General features: G+C 39.6%; 1 protein-coding gene across 2 annotated transcripts in view; it reads right to left on the bottom strand.

Moving 5' to 3' along the window:
* The window catches only part of LOC117661569 (SUN domain-containing protein 3-like), a 99,494-nt gene that overhangs the window by 42,329 nt on the left and 30,599 nt on the right, over positions 1 to 26,566 (bottom strand). For both annotated transcript variants that reach the window (XM_087886339.1, XM_087886338.1), the window contains exon 2: positions 9,180 to 9,263. The gene's annotated coding sequence lies outside the window, so the exon portion shown is untranslated. The remainder of the gene's footprint in view (positions 1 to 9,179; positions 9,264 to 26,566) is intronic.

Here is a 26,566-nt window from a genome sequence, read left to right on the forward strand (position 1 = left end):
GGGTTTTAATGTTTTAATTTTTAAATGTTTTTATAATTGTTTTTTTAAAAATGCATTGTAAGCTGCTCTGAGTCTCCGGAGAAAGGCGGCATATAAATTGAAATAATAATAATAATAATAATAATAATAATAATAATAATAATAATAATAATAAGTTATGAAAATAAATGTAACCATTCTTACCATCAGAATTTTCATAGTGAGAGGTAATATGATTTCTGATGCCAGATTTAGGAAACAAACAGCAAGAGACAATAGCAAATTCAGAAGATGAATTATACTTATGCATTAAATTATGACTGCAATTTTTAATGATCTATGTTACTTTGAAGGGAGGGCTCTGAAACTTATTTCTGGTGCAGAATGGAGCCATTAAAGTATCTATTGAAGTGAGATAGTCATTTATGACAGTCTATGATGTATTGCATTGATTCGGTATAATCTATGGTGACTGACCGCAAGTTTCTAATTCAAAATTCTCAATTGGGTTTGATCTATTAAAAGCTAAATGGTTAGGTCCAGATATTGTGAAACATCATCCATATCCTTACAAGCCCCTTGGGGCATCTGCTCCTTTTTAATAAATATTCTGGATGTTGCATTGATGATATATTCATTATGTTTAGATTTAAATTATGTGTCATATTGGCGAGATTATGTTTTTATGTTCTCATGCCCTAATGAATGTATTCTTCAAAGGATCTACAGTAGCTATCTGTGATAGGAAAGAAAGTATATAAACAACTGGAGCTTAATTTCTGAGCAATGAATGTGTTTGCACTCAAAAGACTGTAATAATGTTTAGAATCATAGGCATTTTGCTAATTTTTATATAGAATTATATAAACCAACCAACGACAGCAAGCTGGATGCCCAATACACTCTAGTGATTGATATATCTATCTATCTCTATCTATCACTAGAGTGTATTATCTATCTATCTATCTATCTATCTATCTATCTATCTATCTATAGTGTGTATATATATATGTGTGTGTGTGTGTGTGTGTGTGTGTGTGTGTGTGTGTGTGTGTGTTTTTCCTCTAGCCAGGTTTTTCCTATGTAACCAAGGTTTTTCTGCAGCCCTAGCTCAGTGGAATCACATCCACTCGATTCTGGGCTTTTTTCTTTCTGGCAGCCAGCAAGTTCTTGCTGCCAGGTGAGAGACTTATATAGATCTATTTCTGGCTCGTTAGCCATCATCAGTAAGCCACACCCACATCTCATGTATCCTCCCTGTAAGAATATATATATATGTATGTATGTAGGTAGGTAGGTAGGTAGGTCTTTGGTTATTCGGGTTTTCTCCCGTGTAGAATTGGAAGTGTCTTGGCGACGTTTCGACGAAGTCTCATTCGTCATCTTCAGGCTGGTGTTCTCGGCTTCGTGCTTCTAGGAGCAATGTGTGATTGAATAATCACAGAATAATCAGAGAAGCCATCGAGATAGAAAAACGCCCACACAGCATGAATAAACGAGATGATACCTCCCGCCTACAATAATCTCATGTATCCTCCCTGTTAGAATATATATGTATGTATGTATGTATGTATGTATGTATGTATGTATGTAGGTGTTTGGTTATTCGGGTTTTCTCCCGCGTAGAATTGGAAGTGTCCTGGCAATGTTTTGACGAAGTCTCATTCGTCATCTTCAGGCTGGTGTTCTCGGCTTCATGCTTCTAGGAGCAATGTGTGATCGCAGCTGTTTCTTCCTTTTAACTGCCAGTGGGGGTGTGACCTGATTGGGTGGGAGCTTGGCTGTGTTCTGATTGGGTGGAGGTGTGTTCTGATTGGTTGCAGGTTTGGCTGTGCTCTGATTGGATGGGGGGTTGGCTGTGCTCTGATTGGATGGGGGTGTGTTCTGTTTAGGTAGGGGCTTGGTTGTGCTCGGGTTAGTCTGAGTTGCAGGGGGATTTGAGCTGGTGAACTGCGTTGCTATTGTTTGGCTTCGCATTCGTGGTCATGCCACATCTTCATGGTGGGTGTCAGTTTGCTTCATGTATGGATTGGAGGGGTTTAAAGTGGCTAATGATGCAGCTGTGGTCTGGCTTCTGGTTTGTGGTCGTGCCTCATCGGTGTGGTTTTTTTTTTTTTGCGTGGATGTGTGGCGGTGACACCCTGTGTGGTTTTTGTGAGTGTGGGTGTGGTGTCATTCTTAGTGTTAGGGACTCGTTTGTCAATAAGGGCGGGTTTCCAAATGGCTGGTAGGCGGGAGGTATCATCTCGTTTATTCATGCTATGTGGGCGTTTTTCTATCTCGATGGCTTCTCTGATTATTCTGTGATTATTCAATCACACATTGCTCCTAGAAGCACAAAGCCGAGAACACCAGCCTGAAGATGACGAATGAGACTTCGTCGAAACGTCGCCAAGACACTTCCAATTCTACGCAGGAGAAAGCCCGAATAACCAAAGACCTACATACAAACACCTGCGAAAACCTCAGAAAACATATATATATAGTGTGTGTGTACACACACACACACACACACACACACACACACACACAAGTTCAGGAAGAACTCTTAAAAGAGTCATTTTTAGCAGTATTTTAAGACGCCAACAGTAAAGGTAGTCAGAGGCTTGGCACAGTTGAGACTAGGAATCCAGTAAGGAGGTGACAGAGACAAGTGATGCAGTGAGGTGGAACTCAGAGTCCTAGGCAAGTATAGCCAGGTAAACCCAACAGAGCTGAGGTTTGAAAAGTTGTTTTCTCCACCTGTTCCCAGGGAGGGAGGCCAATAAATCCACCATGCTGTGGTGCTTCCACTCAACAACCATCTGCAGCAGTTTACTCCTCTGCATTGTCTATTCTATAGGATTGTTTCTTGGTATGTCTCTTTGATCTATGGAGTCCTGATCTCGGCTGCTAAATCTTTATCTCCTATGCTTTCGACAGGTTGGCTGGACTTCAGAGAGACAGTTGGGAAATGTGGGCAAGATGTCCTGGGGACTTTTTGGAGCAGTTCAACTAGAGTGGCATTATTGGCTACATCACTACTGGAAACAGCCCCACTAAGATAATTGTCTCTAGATGCCCCTGGCTCCTCCTCCTCTTCATACATATCTATAACAAAACCTTTTTTTAAAAAAAAGCTATTTCATAGAGTAATTTTAGTTTGCATAATGTGTTGGTATTTATAAATATATAAATTGAACTGTAAACCAATAGCTGTAATCTACGAGGACCAGAGAAATGAATGCCATGCATTTTTATAATCATACACACAAAGATATTCAAAGGCTTGATGGACACTATTGTTTGTGAATTAACAACAGTCGGAATAAAAAATATTTTCTTTCTATATTTGAAAAAGCATTTTATCATTTGGCAGATCAAACACAGGCTGCAGACACTAAATTTCAAGTTTTTCTTATTTATAAATTTATATGAAGGTTAAAATAATTATGTAAAATGCAGTAATATGTACGTAAAATCATTGCTGTTCAGTGCATTTGAATTTTGTACAACTGACAACTCTGTGTGTGTGTGTTTCATACTGTATACATTTTCTTTGATGCAGCTTTATACAAGAAATGTATATATGTTCTCACATTTGGAAGATTATTTTTTTTTTTGCAATGGATAAAAATGAATTTTTTACACATAATTTCATATTTGGCCATTTTTATACGGAATTTATGAAATGGCTTTTATGTCAGATTAGTTAGTCCTAAATAAATTGTGATTATTAGAAACTGGATATTATGTTTCAAATTTACTGGGGTGGTTCAGATTGACAGATATTGCAGTCCAATATCTCTGGAGAATATCAAATGCGAAACGATTAGGAGTTAAAGAAGCTTTCTCTCAAATGTGGGCATTTTAAAAAACATTCTGGTATTTCGCAATTCACTTCTAAAGAAACTCCAGTAGCAATATATAAATTGGTCAAACCGTATCAATCATATTATTTGAAACTTAATGTTCAAATCTGTTCCTAAGGGAGAATATCCCAAACCATTTGCAGAATCCAGCCAATTTGTGATGAGCTACTACATCCTTGTCTTTAAACAGGATTCATTAGCAAAGTAGATAATGAATAATGAATTTCTCATCCTTCATTCCGCCTCCTCCGCTCGCCCAGTCATTACAGGGTAGCCCTAATGTTCAAAGAGATTGCAAAAGCAGAATTATATTTCATTGCCTTTGCTAATTAAGCATTACATTCCCCCAGACATTTTTCAGATATGGAGGTTATTTCGTATCTGTTTTGAGTTTAACTGGAATTCATTTTGTGCAAACTAGGTATCCACGGGGCTGCCCAAGTATGTCAGGATTCAAATTTAGCACTCTTTCTGTTGAGATCAGCACAGAACCCGGCCAGTTTGGAGTCCTTATGTTCAGCTTGAGAAGTATTTGGAAGTCTATTAGACACAACTACATCAAAATGACACAGCAACATCTATATGTAATGCTTTTCCTGGATTATGTCTGGAATATCAAATCACTATCACACTGGCACTCAAGAGAATTTTCAGGAAGCCAATCAGTGTATAGCCTTTAAGTAGCAGAAATCAGTTGATGGAAGAGAATAAAGATGTCCCTGCGGGTTTTACCCAGCTAGTCGTGACTTTAGGGGGAGGTGCTATTCTCCATTTCTTAAGCCAAAGAGCCAGAAGTGTCTGGAGACATTTCTGCGATCATGTGGCCAGCATATCATGCTGCAGCACAGAGCTTCAGGTCAAACATGGAATTCTGTTACCTTCCTGTATGCTTATATGTGGTACCTATTCATCTACTTGCATGTTCATGCTTTTGAACTGCTGGGTTGGCAGGAGCTGGGACAGATGACCAGAGCTCACTCCGTCTTGTGGCATTTGGGTCTCAAACTGCTGAGCTGTAGGCATTTAACGATCTAAATCTTAGCACCACTGAGTCACTAAGTCCCTGTTAATGGAAAGCATACAATTAAAATATGTATGCTGGATATTCAAATTACTTGTGTGATACCATACACATTTTGAAAATATTACTTTTGGCACAGCAACCTGTATCTTGTAGGTACTATTTTGGGAGTTATGCTACCCATTGACTACAAATTGCAGGTATGGTTTTCTTTAGTGAATTCACTAAGCTTGGAAGCTTTCCCCAACCTCTGGAGAAAAAGTGGCTTTCCATTCAATTTAACATCACAAAAACCACCTCTCATTGCCATCCTCCAGAGTAGGTTTTTCAAACGTTATCAGGATACAGATCTCCCTCTATCTATCTATCTATCTATCTATCTATCTATCTATCTATCCTACAATTCTGAATACTGGCTCCATTCAAGTGAATTTTGTGTTTTGCCATCATAGTTCATGAGATTTCATCAAGTTATTGTGAAATACTATTTCAAAAACTTTACCCTAATGTCACTCCTAACAGCGACAGACAAATGAAGTCAATTCAACTCTCAAGTGAAAATTGATCAAATTATGAAAACGGAGAGAGAAATATGTCCTTTCCTGGTCGTCTTTAAATTCAAGTATTTCATGCTGCCCGCTAAGTGATTTTAATGCAGATAAAAGTCAACTTATTGTAAGAAGAGAATAATGAGACATTCTAATGAGAAGATCTGGTTAGAATCTACAACTCATCAAAGTCATTTGTTCTCTCAATGGCCGCTGGTTTCTGACTATCAGAGACCTTGAAGAAACTGTTTAGCATAGAATATACTTAAACTAAAACAAAATACATTCTGGGAAACAGAGCAGAACTACATTGTATTGCTTTGTGATGACAGATGACAGGAGAGCTCCTATTTTATATTTAATGTATGAAGTCAAGGAAAGTATTGAAGAAAAATATTAAATATTTAAAGACATTAAGAATAAAGATTCTTCCATCTTGCTCCTGCCTAGGTGAGGAGTAGGGTTATTAAAGTCAGTGGAGAGGTATGCATATGCCAACAATCCCTAGGAGTTGAGGTCAATTTGAAGGAGACAAGAGCATGTAGCCTTAAAGTGAGGCAGTAAAATAGGTTGATCAGGGAGGAAAATAAATAATGTTTATTTATCCATTGTAATTACAGATAGTCGCACTGCACCTTTATAGAACATTAAGATATATCTGTGATTCCTCTAAAAGCAATGGAATAACTGCAATCTTCAAGAGGCTATAACATACAATTCTCTAGGGTTGCGTTAAAAACTCTTAAACGTTGGGTTTTCTGCTTCAGGTAAAAGCTGTCCATCTTACCTGGTCTGTCTAAAAGTAGATGAAGATGCCCATCCCTTGAGAGATTAGGTTGGCATTCTTAGTGACAGCCCTTTCACTTTGGAACAGTACCGCATGAGATCAAGCTGGCATTTACACTTTATACTTCATGAAAGAGGTAAAAACTTTTTCTATAAGATTGTTGGGAAGGGAGTTTAAACTAAAGCAAGCCACAGATTTCTTTAAGCATGTAGGCATTTAAATGTGTGCATATATGTGTGTGAATATGTATATGTGGCTGTGCATGTGCATACTCTACTTTAGCATTATTCAATGACAATAGATCACATATTTGTCTGGAGGCATCCTCAGGCATTGAGCATTTGCAAACAAAATATTTGCAAAAACATCCTGCATGTTTTTCAGTAGGTAAGTGTTTTTTTATATTTAGTGGCATACAACAACGAACACTGAATGCTTTCTACTTTACAAATCTAGTCAGAGAACTCCAACTTAAATCAGTTATCACTTCCCCTACCATACCTGAATTTGTGCTAATAAAGAGTTTCATAAATAAAGATAAAGATAAATAAAGATAAAGATAAATAAAGATAAAAATAACAAAGAGTTTTTTAGACTGGCTAGGTGGCTCAGTGGCTAAGACGCTGAGCTTGTCGATCAGAAAGATTGACAGTTCGATGGTTCGAATCCCTAGTGTGAGCAGGGGGTTGGACTAGATCAGAGGTGGGTTTCAGCAGGTTCTGACCAGTTCTGGAGAACCAGTAGCGGAAAGTTTGAGTAGTTCGGAGAACCGGGAGTAAAAATTCTGACTGGCCCCACCCCCATCTATTCTCTGCCTTCCAAGTCCCAGCTGATTGGAAAGAAATGGAGATTTTGCAGTAACCTTCCCCTGGAGTGGGGTGGGAATGGAAATTTTACAGTACCCTTCCCCTGCCAAACCCAGCAAGCCACGCCCACCAAGCCACACCCACAGAACTGGTAGTAAAACAATTTGAAACCCACCACTGGATGAGATGACCTCCAAGGTCCCTTCCAACTCTGTTACTCTTATTATTATTATTATCATAGTCTAATTGTATATTTTCTGTGACTCCTACAATAAATCCTTAGTAGGAACAAGGTTTCTGAGGAAATAATGTATTGAAGGCAGGAGAGATGCATACCTTCTGTCACTATACATGATCGACAACCGAAGACATTCATTTGGAAGATTTTGATATTAACCGAGCAATAGCAAAAAATATAAAACGACTCTGCTTGGGAACACTGCCAGATTGCCCAGTACTTCGAGTTGACACATGTAATTCCCCCAGGAGCGACTTTAATAGAAGAATGGATTGAAACTGGGCCTTCTATTGGAAGGGAAATCACTCAAAGACTGTAAAAGTAAAACCAGCCAATTTAAAACTGCCAGCTGATTTCAGATACTTGCTGGGTACTTTTATCATTATCAGCCTTCAACTGTTCCATCCAGTATGTCTGGCACATTAAAGAGTTTCATGGACAAAGCATCACAGCCTTGATGTAGTATAAAAATAAAACCATCCCTAACTGAAGTCAATGTGTTTTATGGCGATAGTTATCTTGAAGGTGATAGTTGGTCTTGAAGAAATGGTTTGTGTTCCGTTCCATTGTTTTTATTTCTCAGTTCAATCTACAGCTGTAGATTTCCTGGTGGTCTCCTATTTAAGCCCTAACTAGAACTGTCCCCTTTCCAGGCTTGTTTAGCACTCCTGTGATCCAGCAACCTTGTCTTTTATACTGCTACTTGCTGTGACTAAATTGAACATATGATCACCCATTCAAAGTCTCGGTAAGAGGCTTTATTAGAGTCGGGTACAAAGGATGTAGAGTTAAACTGCAAAGCAAATGATCATCCGAGACAGGAACTTCCACAGTACTTTACAAGCATTTGCTACAATAGCTTTTTTTGGTTGCTGGTCTACCATTGTCATTATCCTTTCCATGGTATACAGTAGACAATGGCTGTCTTTTCGCCAAAACAGGACAAGGCAGCAGCAATTGCTACCTACATCCTTCTGCACCTGCTGAAAAGCTGTGCTGCCTCTCTGTTGCAGAAGCAAGGGGGGGGGGAGAGAAAAGAGAGAGAGAGTTTAAGAGAAGGATTAGCCTTCTCTAATTTGGTAGATTTGGTTGCCTGGCCCTTTTCTAATACTGGGATTCTCTAACAGGATAGCAGAGTTGGAAGGGACCCTGGAGGTCTTCTAGTCCAGCCCCCTGGTTGAGCAGGAAATCCTACACCATTTCAGTCCAAGCTCTTCTTAAAAAGCTCCAGTTTGGGAGCACCAACAACTTCTGGAGACAAGTTGTTGCATTGATTAATTGTTCTAAACCTTCTATTCCACAAAAGGCTTCACTTGTTCAACCAGCCTAGTATTTGGCTCTATTAATTCAATGCATTGATTTCCTTTGGGCAGGGAGTCCCATTCCAGCCACTGTAATTCTACTTAGTAAAAGGTGCATCTTCTACGGTAGTGGGTTCCACTTACCTTTGCTACTGGTTCGGAACTGTGAGCGCTCACTTGCGGTGCTTCTGCGCATGCGCAGAACCTTCTGCACATGTGCAATGTCCGTGATGTCTGGCGGGCGGGTGGGCACAGCCTCCTGCCACCGCAACTACCTGTTCACCTGAACCGGCGAACTGGTAGAAACCCACCACTGATCTTCTAGATATGCTTCTGGAAAGAAAAACAGGACTCCTAACTCTTGTTTTCCATTCATTTTGCTCTAAAATAGCATAATGACTCATTGCAATCACTGCCCAAATCACTAGGACTTGGGAGTTGATGAACTTCTCAGAGACAGAATTATTGGGACAGATGTTGTAGTCAGCCATGGTAACAAGCACAAGGGTTATATACAATCAATGAACATGATCTCCCAGCATTACCACTGCAGGCTATTAGTTAGGGGAGCAAGCACATGTCAAAGAGGTGTTGCCATAGCAATAGTGTGGCATTATTATAGTAATGCGTTGATTGCCAATTACTTACCGCTAGAATGAAATTGTAAGGAAATTGAATATGTATACGATCGCTATTTCTCTCCCTCATTCCTGGCCTTAAGAAGTCCATAATCTAAAAATAGGTACAAGTAGAGAAAAGTAAGAGAAATGAAAATGAGGTCAGGGGTCAACAGGGAAAAAATATACAGTCTTTCAATTTCCCATATTCATGTATAATTAAAGTGGAATAAAAAGGTACTATGAGTGATATGAATGACTGAGGAGGAATTGGAAGAATGTAACAGAGGGAACAATAAGGATACATCTATAATCTTCTCAATGCTAGATTTCCAAAATTACATTTTTATATAAGAACAGAGACTGTCATTATTTCACTCTAGGTAGGACAAAATAATGAAATTGCATGGGTTGAGATCTGTGCCTATGACCCAAACTATTTTTAGTCTACTTTTTCTTTGTATAGCAATTGTCAAAACTATTTGCTAACACAAAAGCAGTACTCTATGAAACAGCTACTAATATGTTGCCAGAAGTAAATGATTCAATAGTTGGGCAATCTACCTTTAAATATCTATTGACCTCAGAGGCAGCCCACCGTGCCCCTGTATGATTCACTGGAAGAATTTAGGTCAAACCAATCATTTTCCATTATGCAAGGGAAATGCTGCATTAAATATATTAGACCAGTCAGTTGGCCACAAAGCAAAATTATCATGGAGTGACCGGCTGGGTTACCTTGTTGTGCTTCGACACAATCATTCCCGTATCAGGCAGGAATTTCCAGAAGAGGGGCTCATACAGACACATATAAGAGTGAGCCCTGTTGCAGATTTTTTATATGGTGGTTGTTTTTCAAAATGTAAGTATCTGAGTACCTATATGAGTACCAAGCCCAAGGCTGAAAATTACTCAGCTGGCTTCATGCCCACGGAAGGACTAGAACTCACAGCCTCCCAGTTTCTAGCCTGGTGTCTTAAAACACTGCACCAAACTGGCCTTCGAGAGATATTATTTCAATAATATCATGAGTAAGAACAGTGTTAAGGTCAAGATGGGAAGCTTTTATGAATGTAGTCTGTTTTAGTGTCTATGTATATACTAGACTGATTGATGTCATGTATATATCAGTCCATTAAGGAGGGTGACGCTCTTTTTAAAGCTCTATTAAAAAAATAAATACATCCATTGTTTTCATTTGTAGTTTTTGCTGCTATATGACACTTCTAAATATGTAGCTTTAAACATAAATGCGTTGTGGGGGAAAAACAGGAGAGTGGAGCAGTATATATATATTGCTTTGAACTCCTAAACAGAATCAATGGTATATATAGCTAATGAATACATAACATTATAAAACTAAATTTTGTTTGTAGGCACTTGTGTCTCACCATCTCTCTCTCCCTCCCTCCCTCCCTCCCTCTACCTCTCCATCCCCAGTTTAGGAATTTGCAATATAAATTTCATTTCTATATTTTTTTTCACTCATCCCCCTTTCTTATTTTTTTTCCCTTCCTATATTTGGTTTTTGCATCTTGGTGCTCAAAGATTAACTTTTTGCTGTCATCTAGTGTTGTCAGAAGTTTTGCAACCCTGGAGTAGTCCTCATACTTTCACAGATAGTATTAATGCCCAGTGAGATAACTCAAGATTCCTAGAATTGGAAAAATTATTAGTGTCCACAGGCTCTTAGTGTGTGTGAGTGTGTGTGTGTGTGAGTGAGAGAGAGAGGGGGGGGAGAGAAAGAGAGAGGGAGAGATCATGACACATACAAAAGGAACAGTTTTTCTTATCAGACTGACCTGTTTAAGTCCCTGCTTGACAAAATCTATTGGAAGTTTAAAATAACTAATAGAGAACAGGATGATGTAATGGTTAAGGTGATAGCCTAAGACCTGGGAGATATGAGGTCAAATCTATTTTCAGCCCGGAAGCTCACTGAAAGCCATTAAATCAGACATTGCCCTTCAAACTAATTTACTCACAGTATTGTTGTTTGGTGAAAAATTGATGGAGAAATGCAATTTATATTACCTTGAGTTCCTGGAGGAAAGCCAGAATATATATTTGATACATAAATAAATAAAACCTAATAAACAAGAAGCTGTAGGCGCAATATGATAGCTTGGATTCAGTTTTAAAACTCCTGAAAACCTAAAGATGTCTTTAAAAACTCTTCTTCGCTTCTGTGTACCTAGCTGAATTTAGAGAGGCTCCCCTTAAGGAGGATGCTGGCCTAAGCAAGATCTGCATCCATGTTTGTACTGGATTAGACAAACAATCATCTGAACATTTCAGGAGAATTAGTAGCTTGTAATGTGTTGCCTCAGGCAAAGCTCCTGCGCTTGCTGCATTAATTAAAAATAATGAGAACTACACCAGTGGAATAGGGCAAATATGTTGATGCTAAGGAAAAAAGCTAATGTTTCTTGCAGAAAGAAAAAGAAGCTCTTAGAAATTTTGTCCTTTGTACTTTACAGACCAGCCCCTAAAATCTCAACGCTCATCTTTTGAACGAATCTTTGCATCATTCCTGGATGATGTTGCGTTGTTTCACTGCTTTCCTTTATACATATAAGCAGACTGTGTTCCCTGATTATTCCAAGTTGCTACGATTGCTGTTACAGTTCAATGACCACGTTCATAGGATATATGCCTCATGTGATCAGTTAAAGAATAAGGAGATGCATCCGTGCAACTTGCTCGGCTTGGAGACTATTTTAACTATGAATATTTTTTTTTAAAAAATAGATGCGCACATTGTAAAAACTGCATATGTAAAACTGAACCTGCATATGTAAACTGCAGGCATAACCCATCTTCTTGGGGGGTGGGGGCGGGTAGGGATAAGGCAGTCTTTCTATTTCATGCCTCTGAAATGCAATAGGAAAGAGAGTCCTCTATTACAGGCACACATTTTGCCTTTAAAATTGCCATACCTCACAAACATAGGACTACAATTTCAGCTGATCTTTTTTTCAATGAAGTTACTTGTTCACTGCTACACCCTCTGGGCCTTTGGTGACCATTAAAAAAAACAAAGATCTATCTGTCTGTCTGTCCGTCCGTCCATCCGGGGTGTGTGAGAAATTTACTTCCCTTCGCTACCGGTTCACAAATGTGAGCGCGCGCGCACAACACCTCTGCACATGAGAAGGACCTTCTGTGAATGCGCAGAGGGTCAAAAACAGGACGTGATGACATCTGGGTGGGTGGGCGGAGCCTCCCGCCGCCAGCACTACCGGTTCGCCCAAGCCAGATAGAACCAGCTCAATTTCACCCCCCCTCTCGCTATCTCTATCTATCTATCTATCTATCTATCTATCTATCTATCTATCTATCTATCTACAGTATCTCCCCAATCTAAAACACTCTGGGAGTCTTGCTTTATAATTGTTGATCAAGAAGGCATAATGTGGCATAATATATGCTAAAAATTATAATTGGGAGTGATATGAGCAAACAGAATAAGGTTAGCAATACAGATCTTCTTGGTCTATAAAAAAGGGCTCTAGGCTAGAACTGAATACTTCAAGACACTTTCTTCTTTTGTCCGGCCTGCGCTTACATAACTGCATTCCATGGCTAACAAGTCTATAAAAAGAATGGGGAAGAGGTGCCGGTGAAGAATAAAATCTATGCTCTGCTACTCTCAAGCCTGCATTAAGGATAGATGACCCAAGGTACACAGAAAAAATTGGCTCTCGCTAGAATAACACCTTTGCTTGGCTGTTACATGGCATACTGGGGAAAGAGCAAGCACAGCCTTAGAAGGAACACTCACTTTTCCCATGTGAAAATATATTTTGCTCTCAATTGCTCTGTGCTACAAAGAAAGTAGGTTACAAGAGAGTTGAGGGTGTGAAGCCGAGCAGTCTCAAAAGCAATTACATGCCAATGTATACAGTTCAATGTTGATTCAGCTACTAGCTGTCTCGATTCTCCCTGATTTCTCTTGACTTTCTCATTTCTTAAAAAGCTAAGGAAAAATGTCAATTCTTTTAATGTAAACACACAAACACACACACAGGGGAGGGAGGGAGACAGAAACTATAGGTAGTCGGAACATTGTCATGTAGACAGGAATACCAGCTTATATTTACTAGCTTCTGTTCCTTTAAGCAGAAATTAACAGGTTTTTTTATAACATGTGATCTGCAGGTCAACCAAGAATGCTTTCCATGTTCCTAATTAGAAAGAATGAGAAAGGGAAAGGCAGGAGACTCCATTTTTGCCCCTGCTTTTCCTTACCTGCATTTCCCTGGCTTTGTCATTGTTAAGCAGACTTTGCTGGATTATGCCTCTTTTCTTCAGTGGCCTCTTGTCACCGCTCCAAACTTACATGCAGAAATGTTGTGATTTTTATTTTGTTTCACAGGAAAGTGATGGGTGTAGAAGGAGTGAAGCAAGAGGTGTGGTTGTCTTCACTTGCAAAACCGTTTTATAAAAGTTAAGCAGGACTGCAAAGCGATCAAACTGGTCAGTCCTAGAGGAGATCAACCCTGACTGCTCTTTAGAAGGCCAGATCCTGAAGATGAAACTGAAATACTTTGGCCACTTAATGAGAAGGAAGGACTCACTGAAGAAGAACCTTATGCTGGGAAAGACTGAGGGCAAAAGAAGAAGGGGACGACAGAGAATGAGATGGCTGGATGGAGTCACTGAAGCAGTCGGCGTGAGCTTAAATGGTCTCCAGGGGATGGTAGAGGACAGGAAGGCCTGGAGGAAAGTTGTCCATGGGGTCGCGATGGGTTGGACACGAGTTCGCAACTAACAACAACATATACATTACACACACACACACAAAAACACACACACATAAATTTGGCAGTCAGGTTATACCTACGAATGAAAATAGAATAGAAAGCCAGAACCTACAGTAAGTGATGCGGTATGTTCTAAAACCGCTCTATTGTAGCATTCCATAAATGGATTGGGCACTATCACATCTCTTCCACATTAAAGCAGCAGACTGTCAGTTTCTCTTGATTACCTCCTGCTGCATCTGTGCTCATTGACACAGTTGTCAGACTATCACTAAAACGTTACTTGGAACGTTATCAAAGCTGGATTACTTAATGAAAAGAAAGTAATGAGTGAGTGGGAGATAAAGAGAGAGGATATGGAGAGAAAATCCAAAATTACCACAGTCTTAGCTATGTAACAATCAAAATATGTTGATAGTGGGCTTATGACTAAGCACCAACCATTAAGTAGACAGTAAAGGAAAAAAAGGAGGAAAGAAAGTCCTCAACCTTCAGAACTAAGATAGCCCAAATTTCTGTTCCAAGAAAAGCTGAATTCCACAACTTGCACGCTGTATGGTATATGATTATGATTAAATTACACACACACACACACACACACACACACACACACACACTCTCGATTGGTTAAAAATGCAAAGAGCAAAGCCTCAGCTATTAAAAACTTGGTATTAAAAACAAAGCCCCCGTAGGGAATCATTGCACTATGACAGAATTGCAGTGAAAATTCCGTCATGGCTATTTCCTTGGTTAAAGAAGAGTTCCACCAATCTAAGGGCCTCTCGCCATAACTGAGTTAAAGTACAGTAACATACACATCCACGAAACCTATTTCCTCATTAGTGAACCTATTCTACCACTATTGCCTTTGTTCTGAGTCACCATCCAAAATAATAAGGTAATAAGAGTACTCCACTCCTCTGCTCACAATAGAATACCTTATGCCACCAGGCTTGAAATTTTGGGCTTGGAAAACCTTGAACTGTGCCGCTTACGATCGTATGTAAGCCCAGTTCACAAAATTGTCTGCTACAACGTACTACCTGTCATATAATTATATATATATATAAGTCAACGACTACTTCAGCTTCAACCACAATAATACACAGGCAAGCAACAGATACAAACTCAATGTAAACTGCTCCAAACTCGATTGCAGAAAATATGATTTCAGCAATAAAGTGGTCAATGCCTGGAATGCTCTACCTGACTCCGTTGTTACTTCTTCAAACCCCCACAGCTTCAACCTTAAACTGACTGCTGCCCATTGGGAGACAGGGTGCTTGCTGGCTGCCTCAAAAAAGCCTAGAAACTAGTGGATTGTGATTTCACTGAACTAGGGCTGCATAAAAATCTTGGTTTACGTAGGAAGAACCTGGCTAAAGAGAAATACACATAAAGGCCTACGAAAAGAAAAGAAAAGAAAACATATATATATATAGAATGATATTTATTAGCAACTTTTTTTAATGGAATATAATCAGCTATGTTAGTTACCTTTAGGGGCAGGAGATACAAAACAGAACAATATTATCTTCATTTTGATAATAATTCAACTTTGGTTTTGTTAGAAACGTTATCTAACCAGTGTTTCTCAATCTTGGCAACTTTTAAAATGTGTGGACTTCGATTCCCAAACTGAGGAATTACAGGAGTTGAAGTTTACATATCTTAAAGTTGCCAAGATTAGGACACACTGATCTAAGCATAGGCTATTCTGGTGTGCATCATTCTAGTAACAACTCTCAAAACCATGCAACTGTAAGGTTTAAAGTACTGACTGACACCTAAGACTTTCCTTGAGAAGCTTCTGAAGCGAGTCTTGTCCAAGAAAGGACATGCCTGGACCACTCAAGGACCTTAAATTATACCTATGTGGCAGGCCAAAAGAGCTGCCATTAAGCAATACACTTCAATGGTAGAATATAATTTCAGGCCCAGAAAAGAAAACCTTGGCGTAATTGAGCCTTCTGTGGAAGGATTTCAGGAGCAAAATGTAATTACCAGAGCTGGAATTTATACCTTTGTAATCTTATTCTTTCATCAACCGAAATCCTTTCTTTTCTTTTCTTTTTTCATCTCGGGCCAAAAGAATGATTGATTGTTCTCTCAGAAAGCAGGAGCAAATGCATCTACAGCACCTGTGTGATAGAAAACTTGATTGTGACCTTGGCCAGGATTCAGCCAAAATTAAGCTATTCTCATTCTTGTGAGTATCAGTAGGAAATCTTCAGGCCAGAGCTAAAAGAATATTAGTGTCTTGCATGTAGCTTTATATATGCAGGAGTGAAATTAAACATTTTGTTGTTATCTCTCTTTCTAAGCACTTCTCTAATTTAAACAGGTCAGCAGGAAGAGCTTCTGGCTATATTTCTTAGATTAATGAGACAAATTAGTGATTCTCACCCATCAAGATCTATATGTAGAAGCATTCAAATGTGCAACTTCACCCTGCTCCATCCCTAGTTTTGTGTCGCAATTGGTACAACTCACAATGGATAATATCCCATTCCCTTACCTTCCAGATTCATGAGCTGAGAATATAAACTCTAAGATTGGAATTATCACTTTAATCAGCCCTATATACTGAGTCACACATTATTTTTAACCACTTGTTATTTTAATAATTTTTGTGAAGATATGTAACAAAATCTGCATCCATTTTAAAGCTATTAGATATTAATAAAACATTTCCCCAATGTTCATCTCCTTAATATTCAGAAATTACTCACTGAGGATTTTTTTAAATGCAGATTTCCCTCATCTGATTTTTTTTTTCCCTTTTCATGTAACTGCCTCCTTTGAATGCTAGCAGATGTCATTCAGTGCTCCCACTGATTTTGAAAGTTCTTGCAAATCTACTGTCTTATTAGGCTTATTTAACTTCCTGTTAGAATTATGGCACATCACATCTTTGCAATGCCACACCTAAAAGGAAAGTGAACCTATCCAAACCCGTGTTTTTTTATGTGTATTTATTTCATTTTTTTTTTTTTTTGTTCAAGCACTTTTTATGCATTTTTCCCCTTCTTTTTCTTGACAATGTATGCATTGCCAATTGCACATTCCTGAAAGGATCCCTGGGCGAGAGGCCAGATAAAATAAGTGGAGACTGGCAGCGAAGGCTGATGCATTTAGATTTGAGAGGCAAATAGGGAAGGAGGCTAAAATGTGTGTGTTTATTTCTTGCTGTGCATGCAAGCAAAAGTGCTTTTAGGCATCACTTAGGGAACTGGGCAGGCAAACTTCCAAGCAAAATTGTGGGTCTTTTCCCCACTACTGAATCAGGTAATTTCCTCACTAGCTACCTATTCTCAAGTTGGCACAGAAACAACAATGTTGGTATAGCATTTGCAGACCTCACTGTTAATCTTTATCTTAGCGTTGCTGCGTCTGAGTTACTGCTGAACAGTAACTTAATTTGTGAATGTGGCATTCATTATAAGGTGATCAGCTTTCTGATTTTGCTGCTGACCCTTTTCAGCCTTCCATCAAAGAGCGAAGAAACCAAAATATACCCATCACAGCAAATTCTGGCTTCAGGATCCTCTCTCTGGCTCATCTGCCCTCCAACTGCATCCTATTGGAACATCTTCCAAGTTTAAAAGAAAAGAAAACAAGCAAGCTCAGAGAGCACCAAGGACCCACCACCATTTCTACAGTTTTGAATGTATTCAGTTCCAGATTGTTCTGATCGCACCACAAGGCTAGTTGTTCAACCTCCCGTCTGTATGTGGATTCATCATTGTCTCGAATGAGACCGATCACTGAGACGATGACGGAATCCCAGAATACTTATTAAAGATGACAAAAACCTGTCTAATATTATAATCCTGGGAAATCTGTCAGCACAAAGATCTGGGTTAGATGTTCAGCATCCCTTCCAAATCTCCATATTTTAAGCCCTAATCCAAATCACGAAGTGTTTTCTTCTTTTCCTGGGAGGTTAAGTCCCTTTCATTCCAGCAGAGCAATTTCAGGATGTTTAATCATCATGAAGATAATGTTAAAAGACCAAAGATAAGCAAAGTGTAATTGACAGAGAGGTGACAGATACCTCAGGAGTTAAAACATGACAACACATAACTCTTGAAAGGACTCTGCTGTTTCCAAATAGGCAATTCAGTGACTCAAGAGGAAAATATGTTAGGCTTTGCATACTAATCACGTATACTGGCCTTTTAAAGTAATGGCAATGAAAAACATCAAACTGTTCAAACATGGAATGTGTTTGGGTTTTAGATCTCCTCAGTAAAATTTGGGGACAGCAGAAGCTCTAAGAATGGCATCTTCTGAGTGTCATCTGCACCTCTATAACTGTCTGATTCAGTTCTGCAACCCAACAAGACAGACACAGACTTCAGATGATAATTAGAACTGCAGAAAAAACAATTACTACCAACTTGCCTTCTATTGAGAACCTGTATACTGCATGAGTCAAAAAGAGGGCTGTGAAAATATTTACAGACCCCTCACATCCTGGACATAAATTGTTTCAACTCCTACCCTCGAAACGATGCTATAGAGCACTGCACACAAGAACAACTAGACACAAGAACATTTTTTTCCCAAACGCCCTTACTCTGCTAAACAAATAATTCCCTCAACACTGTCAAACTATTAACTAAGGCTGCATTACTTCTCATCGTTCCCATCACCCATCTCCTTCCACTTATGACTGCATGACTGTAACTTTGTTGCTTGTATCCTTATAATTTATATTGATATTGTTTCCTGATTGCTTATTTGTACCCTATGATAATCATTAAGTGTTGTACCTTATGATTCTTGACGAATGTATCTTTTCTTTTTATGTACACTGAGAGCATATGCACCAAAGACAAATTCCTTGTGTGTCCAATCACACTTGGGCAATACAGAATTCTGTTCTGTTCTGTTCTGTTCTGTTCTGTTCTGTTCTGTTCTATTCTATTCTATTCTATTCTATTCTATTCTATTCTATTCTATTCTATTATATTATTCTGGAATACTGGAGCAGTTTCTGGACACCTTCCTAATGTTCCAATAAGCTTTAATTTGGCACAAAAATTGTTAGTAATGCTTGTGATACCATACAATGGACCATGAGTGAGCCCCTCTATTGGAAGCTGCTACCACACACCTTGTTCATCAAGTATTCATTCTGAACAAGCAACTCAATGACAGAACATATATTTTGTATGTGTGAAAGTTCCAGGCTCAATCTCTGGCATTTCTAAACAAGGCTAAAGAAATAAGAGTTGCTGACAATCAAAAACAGATAATAAATCTACAAATGTTCTACCTTCTATTAACCCTGATTTTTGGTCATGTTAATAGTGACTCATAGGAATTGCATCCAACTACTGGAAGGTTATAGTTTAGCTACCTTTGATGAAGATGAATACTGAATTAAGCACTTTGATTCAGAATGGTACATACATTCAGAAAGGAGAGTATACTATATGCTTAGAAGTAGTCTTTTCTGTACTAATCATTTAGGACAGGTGTGTCCAACACGCAGCCCATGGGCTGCACAAGGACCTCAACAGATAGAATTGTAGCCCCACAAGATCATAAACTTTGGACATCATTATGTGATTCATACAGATTGACTATATTTTATATGCAGCTCAAGATAATTCCTCTTCATTCAAAGTGGCTCAGGCAAGCCAAAAAATTGGACACCCGTGATTTAGGGTATAGACATAGACTTGCTATGATATAGCTGAGATCAAACATTTCTTCACTGAAAGCTTCCTCTCTACACAAGATACATGTAGATGTTTATTTACTTACTTACTTACTTACTTAACTTACTTGTATGCCACCTTTATTTTTTTAATAAATAACTTAAGGCAATGAACATATACAACACAGCTTCCTTCTCCTATTTTCCCCACAGCAACAACCCTGTGAGTTGTGTTGGGCTGAGGAGTCACTGGCCCAAGGTCACCAGCCAGGTTTCCTGCCTAAGGTAGGATTAGAACTCACGGTCTCTTACTTTCTAACCTGATGCCTTAATTACTAGACCAAACTGTCTGACTTAATTTATAATCCATCAATCTATCTAGCCAAGCCCCCAAACCAATGGTGGGTTCCTCCTGGTTCCGCCGAGCTGGTAACGGTGACAATATGATGTCACCGAACCAGTTCTGCCCCCCCACCTCCCCGCGTTATTCTTACCTTTTATTTGGCCCCACCCCCAATTTATTGCTGCCTCCTGAGTCACAGCTGATGGGCTATAAGGAAAAACTTTTTAAACTCTTGCCGCGGGGCTTCAAAGGGCCGCCCTACAGTTGATCAGTGGTAAAAGGCAGTTTGGTGGTAGACCGGTGCCTCTAAAAAGCCTGCAAAAATAAAAGGGTAGACCAGTGCCTGCAAAAATAAATGGGTAGACCAGTGCCTGCAAAAATAAATGGGCAGACCGGTACAGCTGTGCAAGCAGTTAAAAGCCTAGTAGACCAGTACCTCTACTAAATCCTAAAGAATTGTCACATGACCATCAAGCTACACCCACAAAATAAGCCACACCCACAGAACCGGTAGTAAAAAAATTTAGAACCCATCCCTGCCCCAAACCTATGCAATGCTACAAAGCAATTAATATTATCATGGAAAGAAAAGAGAAATGTTCACATAAAAAAAATACACACTGCAACAACCTAACAAAGTGGAAATGAGAATGTGGGAAATTTTACTACTGCATAATATTGTCCGCCAGAAATTCAAGTTCTGAAATACTTAAGTTAGTAATAGGCACATAGTTTAATTCTCCACACACTCAAAAAACTGTAACCCACTGGTAGAATTTAAAACACCTTTAATATAAGTTGTTAGAAACAGAAGCTGTCTTTCTCCCACACATACATGGTTGTGAGAAGGAGAAAGTAGAGCCTTTAGCTCTATCATTGCCACATGTCCCCACTGCCAGTGATATTCAATCACATGGGAAGCCAACGTCTGTAGAAAAAAAAAATCCCATTACAGAAATTCAGACAGCCAGTTTCAATCGCATCCTTCAGTCTCAAGAGGCTATATAGTGCTCTGGAAAGAGGTCCTAAAACAGTATCTAGTGCCGTGATGGCGAACCTACAGCACGCGTGCCACAGGTGGCACGTGGAGCCATATCTACGGGCACGCGAGCCGTTGCCCTAGCTCAGCTCCCCAGCTGATTTTCAGCTAGCCTCGCCCACACCGTCCCTCCCCTCCCAGGAGTCTCCACTCAGCTCGTTTTGGATGCCAGGTAAGTACAGGGCTCACACGGAGGCTCCGGGAGGGCATTTTTGGCTTCCAGAGGGCCTCCGGGGGAGTGGGGGAGGCTGTTTTTGCCCTTCCTAGGCTCCAAGAAAGCTTCTGGAGCCTGGGGAGGGCGAAAACCGGGCCTGCTGGGCCCATTGGAAGTCAGGAAATGGACCATGTCCGGCCTCCGGAGGGCCTCTAGGGGGCAGGGGAGGCTGTTTTCGCCCTCCCCAGGCTCCAAGAAAGCCTCTAGAGCCTGGGGAGGGTGAAAAAGGGAAGTCGAAATGGGCTTCAGGGAGGCCTGCTAGGCCCAAAACGGGGCGTGGGGGGGTCGCGCACGAAAGCACAGGGGGGTGGGGCACAGGGGGAGCATTGAATTATGGGTGTGGGCACACACACGTGCGACCCCTTTGCGCTCCCCCTGCTTTTGGCACCCGACAGCAAAAAGGTTAGCCATCACTGATCTAGTGTGACTAAAAAGGCCAATTCGAGAGTGTTTACAGTTTGCAGTAGTGGTTAAGGCAGGGGTTCCCAGTCGGGGTGGGGGTGGGGTGCGAGACGATATTACAGGAGGTGTGAAAACTTGGGTTTAGAAGTTTCAAAATTATAGTGTATATGCATAATAACCCAGGAACCCCTAGGTTAAGGGATCAGGCTAGAAGACTGGGAGAGCATGAATTCTAGTCCTGCCTTAGGCACAAAGTAAAGTGGATGATCTTAGGCCAGTCCCCCGCTCTTGCTCAGACCTAGGAAGCAGGCAATGGCAAACCATTTCTTAAATCTTGCCAAGAAAACTTGGCGGCGGGGGGGGGGGGGAAGGAATTAAACTACATGTTGGGTTGTACAGCGAAATGACAATAGGGATATAGGAGGGGATGGTGCCAATATGTTTCTATCTGAATTCCTGATTTATTTAGTCTGAAAGAAGGGTATTAGCAAAATGTACTAAAAATAGAGATCAAGAGATCAAGTTCAGGATGGCCAGCACCCTATATTCCTTTAGGAGGAGGAGAAGAGAGAGAAGCTAAGAGAAGCTACCCTATACTGCTGAAACTTTTTCTATTTTGACAGAGCTACATCTTCAGTAACTGGTATGTCAGTTTATTTGGATACTGTTCATCTCTTTTCATTTTGAGATGTGATTGCACAAATATGCAATTAAATATTTGTAACAAAAGATATCCTTACGTGCCTTTCAGAAGCACTTGTGTTAAACGTTTCTTGCCTAATTACTACAAACACACAGCTTATTTAATACAGAATGACTAAATCTGCAGTACCTCTTTAATCTAATGACTGCCTTACACCAAGGGTGTGAGAAATCACCAGCACATTAATGTCCAGCCATCATGGAACTTCCATACATTTTCAATTCTCAAAGTCACCTTCAGCAGAAATCCAAATTCTTATTGTTCAGCTGCTTTATCCACCATCAATGGCACCATATGAGTCTTGGATGGAAGCAAGTGTTCTCCCTTGATATCCCGCTTCCCACCATAGAGTACACTCTCAAACAATACCATTTGTTCTTTAATGACTCACAAATCTGAAATGACTATTCAGGCTCCTTTCTCAGTTTGTGCCACTAATTCTTCTAATTAATCCCCTATGAAACAAACTGTTAGAATAGCCATTGTTAATTTGTTCCAAAGCAAATGATTATCTAAAATTTACACAGTAGGGAAATTCTTAATTAGACTGTCATCAGCTAGGACTCTAAGTGCCTCTGGCAGTAGGAGGCTAATTAATTATTCCTACTGCCAATCTAGAGAATTTTGGGTTTAGCTCTAGCTACTTCATTTTCCAGGCCTAGTGTACCACAAGATAAATTGTTCGCCTCAGAGATTCTCAGAAGACCAGTCTTTCCATCACTATGAAACCTTGATATGTCAGAATCTCAAGATACATTTACTCTATCAATTGTCTAAGTGATTTATTGCTGAAGCTTGCAGTCAGAAATACCATGCTAAAAAAATGTAAGAGGGACTCGTAGTAAGGCTGGCCTGCACATGGGGCTGGACAAAGTTAATGTAGAATAGGCAAACTTGACATAAAAAAAAAAGATTTCTGGTAAGTTTATGGACAATTCCATATAGGCTTCTTGATAAAAGTGGTTTGCTATTGCCTTGTTCTAAGATTTTTATTTTTAACTTCCACAGCTATACTACAACTTTCAAATGGTTCCCAGGCAAATACTAATCAGGGCAAACCCTACAGTCTGACTAATATGTTATTTAATTGCATTAAATATTAACAAAAATATTAATTTCATAAAATTAAAAAAATGTTTGTCAGTCAATAGACATAATGTGTGGACGTAGGAATAAGTTGATGTTTTCTTATAAGAATTTTTGCCTGCAAGTGTTCTTAATGGGCAGAAATATTATGCTTCGTTTATATGAAGAACTGGGTCTTAAATCCACAAAAAGGTATGCTATATTATCATTTGTAAGGTAACACAAAGCTCTTCATTGCTTTTATTTTCAGTTACCATCCTGGAATCAGAATATAGTGGATGCAAACAGACGCTTTTACAGAGGGCAACACAATTAACCAGTTACATGTATGCAACCAAACAAACTGCATTCAAAGATTATTTAGCAACTTCCAGTTCCAGATTCCCTCTTAAGAGTTTCTATTTCTTATTTGTACTGAAAGGAGAGAAGCAACCTAGAACTAAGAAGAAATTTCCTAGTGGTGAGAACAATCAACCAACGCAATAGCTTGCCTTCAGAAGTTGTGGATGCTCCATCACTGGAGGCTTTCAAAGAGACTGGACAACCATTTGTCTGAAATGATATAGGGCAGTGATGGCTAACCTTTTTCTCTTTGGGTGCCAAAAGCGCATGCGTGTGCTGGCACCCATAATGCGCACCCTGTGCATGCGCACGCACATCCCACGCATGTGCACACAACCCCTGCCCCCCACACATGCATGAGGGGTGGGATTCAAACATTTTAGCAACCTGCACCATAGTGGGGGGTGGGTGGGCATTTTCACCCTCCCCAGGCTCCAGAGGCTTTTCTTGAGCCTCCAGGACGGCTAAAATGGCCTCTCCCGGACTCCGGAGGCCAAAAACGGGCCCTTTTCCGCACTTCTAGAACTTCCAGGAGGCCCATTTTTTGCCCTCCCCAGGCTCCGGAGGCTTTCGTCAAGCCTCCGGGAGGGTGAAAATGGCCTGCCCCAGGCTCCGGAGGCTGGAAATGGGCCTGTTTCCACACTTCCGGAACGTGCACACTGCTTCCCCGTTCCCCCTCGTGCCCGCCCATTTGTGCACACTCCCCCTACACATGTGCATGTGTCTCCTGAATGTTCCCTGCTCCTGCGCATCCTGAAAATCAGGTGGCCGGTGGGAGGTGCGCGCACATGTGTAGGGGATGTGAGCTGGGCAATGGCTCGTGTGCCCATAGAGGTCTCTGCATGTCAGAGACCTCTCTGGTTCATCATCACAGGTATAGGGTCTCCTGCTTTAAGAGGGGGTTGGACTAGAAGACCCCTGAGGTTCCTTCCAATTCTATTATTCTATGTTCTAGCCACACCTGGAAAATCAGTTTCCTCTCCTGACTCAAAAGCACTCAGTAGTTAGAGACAGATGGTTATAAAAATTCATGTCCAATGACAATCCGTTTATTTATTTGCAATCACAACTTCATTTTTAACATAACCAAACTAGTGTTTCTAAGTGTAATTTTATATGAAATCTCAGAATGCTTTATATTTTATCTTTTCAATAACATGTGTCTGGCTGTGCATGTGAATGCAGTTCTTCTTTAGTAAATCAATTCAACTAATGTTCCTTGAAAGATAAAAAAACTCAATATATTCACATCAATTCAATAAGATCTGTTGCACCATAAAAAAACCTCACACACTCTATTAAGCCAAGTTTATTTTGAAAATGGTTAAGGGTGGTTATATTTTAACCATTATGCTGCATCAAAATGAAGTAAACACAATGCTTAAAGAAATAGGAGGTCCCAGAAAAGATTCTTTCTACAGTATTTGGTGAAAATACAATGGAGGAAAAAACCCCAATACAAAACAGCTGCTATAATCTTTCCCAATAGAGTAGAAAAACCCAGAAATTATTACAACAGCTGTTTTGCTTTTGGTGTATTGCTTAGAACAGCTGTTTTGGTCTTTTGTGATTTTTATGGAAGGTTAATACCATAGTCTTCTATAGACTGTACAGAAGAAGACATACCGGTACACTGATCTGCCTTACACTCATACACTCTCATGCAGTTTCCTCCGAACTTCTGGTAGAAAAGACATTTTTCAAATTAAATGGGAAATGCAAAACCTTTTCTGCTCCTTGGTATTACTTCACTGACTGATAGTAACTATCATAGAAATTAAATGTGTTTCTGTGTAACAATTTGCAAACATATCAGAATGGATGGAAATTAGGCTTCCAGGTGAAGATCTATGGTGAACTAGATGACCTTGAAGGAGTAGAGACAGCACAGTGGTGGAGCTTAGCAAGCAGATGGCAAATTCTGGCCAACACCATCTTTCCAGATAAAGGGGTGATCATGAGATCACCCACTGGCACTCCAGACAGCTGCTCTTTATGAGTAGAATGCAGGAATTGCAACTTTTTGCAGTTGATTCATGAGTTGAGGTGTTGGGAATATGGGAATAGAGGTATTTCAACCAAGCTCATATCTGTAATTCAACCTATATGGACACAAGCTTTGTACAAGGCTCACTTTCTTAAACACTTTCAGATGTAATTAATTTGCAGCTAAAGAGATTTTCTGAGCAGCTGGATGAGAGAATTCCTCTTGGTGAATTGAAACATTAATGGGAATAGTAAAAGAATTTGGAACATTAGCAGGTTTTAAAATCAACAAACTGAAGGCAAAGATGTTAATGAAAATAGAAAATGAATAAAGTGGGCTTTAAAATAGAGAAGGAAGTAAAGTATGTGGGTATCACTATGATAAATATACATTGTATGTTAGTTCAAAATAACTATGTTAAGACATGGAATGAAGTTTTAAAAGATATGTTAAGACATTAAGATGAGAGAAACTAAGACTCATTGATGTGGAGAATTTCTGTGATAAAAATGAATGTCCTTGCCTGGAAGAATGTTTTTGTTTCAGCAATATCTGTTTTGAGAATGGATGCATCATTTAAACAATGGCAAAATGGTATATATACAGTATATCTAAATCTGAATGACGGGGGAACGGATGAGACACCTACAAGTTAAATAGAAGGTATTACAGGATACAAAGGTAAAGGAATATTTGGTTTACCAAATTTGAAATTGTATTTTGCAGTTTGCTGATTGATTTGGATGGAAGAATAAGTGTTGCTGACCATTAGAAGACATGACCCGAGTATCTATGGTACATCAAAGTGAAGGTTAAAGTGGATTTTAAAAATCATTAGGTAATATATGCCATATTGAGAATGTGG

This window comes from Pantherophis guttatus, chromosome 2, assembly GCF_059756535.1.
Source record: "Pantherophis guttatus breed Tessera chromosome 2, ASM5975653v1, whole genome shotgun sequence".
Classification (NCBI taxonomy): domain Eukaryota; kingdom Metazoa; phylum Chordata; class Lepidosauria; order Squamata; family Colubridae; genus Pantherophis; species Pantherophis guttatus.